At 42.3% G+C, this 4,757-nt stretch overlaps 1 long non-coding RNA gene across 1 annotated transcript; it reads right to left on the reverse strand.

Annotated features, from left to right (window-relative positions):
* Window positions 1-226: 226 nt before the first annotated feature.
* LOC135562394 (uncharacterized) lies at window positions 227-3,095 on the reverse strand. Its single transcript, XR_010459907.1, has 3 exons — window positions 3,016-3,095; window positions 749-822; window positions 227-597 (listed from the first exon to the last, which is right to left on the reverse strand). It is a non-coding gene; the product is annotated as an uncharacterized LOC135562394 (long non-coding RNA).
* Window positions 3,096-4,757: the final 1,662 nt, after the last annotated feature.

Consider the following 4,757-nt stretch of genomic DNA (forward strand, 5'->3'; position numbering starts at 1 on the left):
TCTCTTCTATATTGTTGTACATTAATAGTAGTTTGACAATAAGAGGGTTCGGTCCAGTGTTGGGTTTACACTTTTCTTTAATATTTATCTATAATAATTGGTAGTTCTAAGTACTTATTTTCCATTATTTTTTTCCCCACAGTATTTTACAGTGGTACACAATAGGAGAGAGACAGATAATATCTCCTTTCGTCGTTAATATCAACCATAAAGGAAAAGTATGAGAGTCATGCTATTAATTGTCCAAAGCAGGGATGGAGAGTGAGCTAGTGAAGTAGGCTGCAGTGGGTTTGCTGGTCAATACATATACTGAACATGTAACCACAGTAATGGTGGCAAGTAAATAAAAATGTAATATTGGCAAATTAACCTGAAATTGTAGACCTTTAATCTTTTCCAACATGTCAGACACTTAACCTTCTCTTTATCCCTGGTTGATGTACATTTCAGAGCCTCTTCAGTGTGGATGGGGTATAGCATACATATTCAACAACAAAGACTGCACTTCCAGTTTGTGTTCTTTACTCTGTTGAACTCTTTTGTCTTCATTCCTAGTTACAGCACATGGAACCACCGTTGGCATGCAAAACATTCAATCTAAAACAAACCAAACATAACACGTTATAAATAATATCAAATATCAATGCAGTATGACGAATACCGAATTAGCCATGTTATATCATCAATTGTCTTTACATGCAGTCACTGTTGTCAAAAGATTAGAAACATGTTAAATAAAGTGACTAACCCAGTCAGTCTTTGGGCCACATCCAGGTTCTTTATCAGTGGCACACATGAAGCAGTTGTTGGCTTTGTTGAACTCTGAAATCATAGGCATGAACTGAGCATACTACATAAAAATAAAGAATTTACATTTACTTTGAATTAAATGTCATTACATACTAGACATTTTTAGTACACTGCTCAAAAAAATAAAGGGAACACTTAAACAACACAATGTAACTCCAAGTCAATCACACTTCTGTGAAATCAAACTGTCCACTTAGGAAGCAACACTGATTGACAATACATTTAACATGCTGTTGTGCAAATGGAATAGACAGCAGGTGGAAATTATAGGCAATTAGCAAGACACCCCCAATAAAGGAGTGGTTCTGCAGGTGATAACCACAGACCACTTCTCAGTTCCTATGCTTCCTGGCTGATGTTTTGGTCACTTTCGAATGCTGGCGGTGCTTTCACTCTAGTGGTAGCATGAGATGGAGTCTACAACCCACACAAGTGGCTCAGGTAGTGCAGCTCATCCAGGATGGCACATCAATGCGAGCTGTGGCAAGAAGGTTTGCTGTGTCTGTCAGCGTAGTGTCCAGAGCATGGAGGCGCTACCAAGAGACAGGCCAGTACATCAGGAGACGTGGAGGAGGCTGTAGGAGGGCAACAACCCAGCAGCAGGACCGCTACCTCCGCCTTTGTGCAAGGAGGAGCAGGAGGAGCACTGCCAGAGCCCTGCAAAATGACCTCCAGCAGGCCACAAATGTGCATGTCTGCTCAAACGGTCAGAAACAGACTCCATGAGGGTGGTATGAGGGCCCGACGTCCACAGGTGGAGGTTGCGCCCAACACCGTGCAGGACGTTTGGCATTTGCCAGAGAACACCAAGATTGGAAAATTCGCCACTGGCGCCCTGTGCTCTTCACAGATGAAAGCAGGTTCACACTGAGCACATGTGACAGACGTGACAGTCTGGAGACGCCGTAGAGAACGTTCTGCTGCCTGCAACATCCTCAAGCATGACCGGTTTGGCGGTGGGTCAGTCATGTTGTGGGGTGGCATTTCTTTGTGCTCGCCATAGGTAGCCTGACTGCCATTAGGTACCGAGATGAGATCTTCAGACCCCTTGTGAGACCATATGCTGGTGCGGTTGGCCCTGGGTTCCTCCTAATGCAAGGCAATGCTAGACCTCATGTGGCTGGAGTGTGTCAGCAGTTCCTGAAAGAGGAAGGCATTGATGCTATGGACTGGCCCGCCCGTTTCCCAGACCTGAATCCAATTGAGCACATCTGGGACATCATGTCTCGCTCCATCCACGTTGCACCACAGACTGTCCAGGAGTTGGCGGATGCTTTAGTCCAGGTCTGGGAGAAGATCCCTCAGGAGACCATCCACCACCTCATCAGGAGCATGCCCAGGCCTTGTAGGGAGGTCATACAGGCACATGGAGGCCACACACACTACTGAGCCTCATTTTGACTTGTTTTAAGGGACATTACATCAAAGTTGGATCAGCCTGTAGTGTGGTTTTCCACTTTAATTTTGAGTGCAACTCCAAATCCAGACCTCCATGGGTTGATACATTTGATTTCCATTGATACTTTTTGTGTGATTTTGTTGTCAGCACATTCAACTATGTAAAGAAAAAAGTATTTAATAAGAATATTTCATTCATTCAGATCTAGGATGTGTTATTTTTTTGAGCAGTGTATATCCTCAGCCATTTCTTTTCGCAGTTGCTCCATGTGTTTTTGAAGGCTCCATATAAATTTGGGAGGGGATGTTGGGGAAGTTCTGTGCAACTTCCTTGACCATCTATGTAAGGTCCTGGGTGTTGTGAATGTGGAGTCAGGCGCAGGGAAACAGAGAGTTCAGTATAGTGCTCTTTTAATGCACACACAGTGAAAATACGGCTACCCACTAAACACTGGGTGCTTAAAATAAAATGCCCCAGATACGGGGAACGAAAATACAACAGCACGTTCGTCTCTAACCAACACCAGGGTTACAATATTCAATCCCGTACAAAGAAACGGGCGGGCCGGCTGACTAATAAAGCCCAACTAATTACAAACTTAAAACAGGTGCTATCAATAAACATATAAGGAGGGGGAGGAAAGAAATCAGTGGCAGCTAGTAGACCGGCGACGACGACCGCCACCCGAACGGGAAGGGGAGCCACCTTCGGTCGGACTCGTGACAATATTCACCAAAAAATAAAATTTGACGTAATTGTCACATAACAGCTAACCATTATTATTATTGAAAATATAACTATCAAACCTGCATTACAAAGACCCCACCGCTGAAGGTGTCCTGCTGCATGGTGAGTTATTTCCCCTCCTTTCCACTTTATGTCCGCCCAGTCGTCTTTTCCATGACAGGATCTTCTCATTTTGAAGTACTCTTTTTTTATGTAAACATAATGGAATTCTGATTAGTTATAGGCAAATGAATACACAAGCCAAATGTGTATGCTGTTTTCCTTATCACTATAATCTAGTAGTAGTTTAGTAGTAGAGGTAATTTCCTACACACAGCCTAAATTATAGGCACTGAACCATTTACAGGACAATAATAAAAGTAGCATATAGGATCCAACCCTATCACAGAGTGAATACATGTTGAGCGTTTGTTGACTTTAAGAAAAAAATATTAAGTGACAGTTTCATCAGTACATGCTTAAAGAAAGTCATATCACAAAGATCACAGATGACAGTGCTGTCACGTTCTGACCTTTATTTCCTGTGTTTTGTATTTAGTTAGTATGGTCAGGGCGTGAGTTGGGTGGGCAGTCTATGTTTGTTTTTCTAGGTTTTGGGTATTTCTATGTTTTCGGCCTAGTATGGTTCTCAATCAGAGGCAGGTGTCATTAGTTGTCTCTGATTGAGAATCATACTTAGGTAGCCTGGGTTTCACTGTGTGTTTGTGGGTGATTGTTCCTGTCTTTGTGTTTGCACCAGATGGGACTGTTTTAGGTTTTCTCACGTTTGTTGTTTTTGTTAGTTATGTCATGTGTAGTTTCTTTATAAATTAAAGAACATGAATAACCACCATGCTGCATTTTGGTCCGCCTCTCTTTCACCAGAAAACCCTTACAAGTGCCCACCAAATCTATGACAGAGAATGAATTGTTAGCACCAAAGTGTGTTTGTCAAAATAATATTTGAAAATGTCAGTTGTTGAACATAATACTTCTATTTGCAATAGCAATTTATGATATATGCAGTTGAGGAATATTCCATGTACCAACACTACATGTAGAACGGACATAAGACATTCCCACATACAGAATTTTTGTATTTATTATTTCAGCTTTATTCAACCAAGTAAGCCAGTTGAGAACAAGTTCTCATTTACATCTGAAACCTGGCCAAGATAAAGCAAAGCAGTGTGACACAAACAACACAGAGTTACACATGGAATAAACAAACATACAGTCAATAACACAATAGAAAAGTATATATACAGTGTGTGCAAATGAAGTAAGATTAGGAAGTTAAGGCAATAAATAGGCCACAGTGGCAAAATAATTACAGATGGGCTATGTACAGGTGCAATGATCTGTAAGCTGCTCTGATAGCTGATGCTTAAAGATAGTGAGGGAGATATGAGTCTCCAGCTTCAGTGATTTTTGCAATTAGTTTCAGTCATTGGCAGCAGAGAACTGGAAGGAAAGGCGGTCAAAAGAGGAATTGGCTTTTGGGGTGACCAGTGAAATATACTTGCTGGAGCACGTGCTACGGGTGGGTGCTGCTATGGTGACCAGTGAGCTGAAATAAGGCGGGGCTTTACCTAGCAAGGACTTATAGATGACCTGGAGCCAGTAGGTTTGGCGACGAATATGAAGCGAGGGCCAGCAAACGAGAGCATACAGGTCGCAGTGGTGGGTAGTATATGGGGCTTTGGTGACAAAATGGATGGCACTGTGATAGACTGCATCCAATTTGCCAAGTCAAGGATCGGTAGGATAGTCAGTTTTACGAGGGTATGTTTGGCAGCATGAGTGAAGGATGCTTTGTGGC

This window comes from Oncorhynchus nerka, linkage group LG19 (genome assembly GCF_034236695.1).
Source record: "Oncorhynchus nerka isolate Pitt River linkage group LG19, Oner_Uvic_2.0, whole genome shotgun sequence".
NCBI lineage: Eukaryota > Metazoa > Chordata > Actinopteri > Salmoniformes > Salmonidae > Oncorhynchus > Oncorhynchus nerka.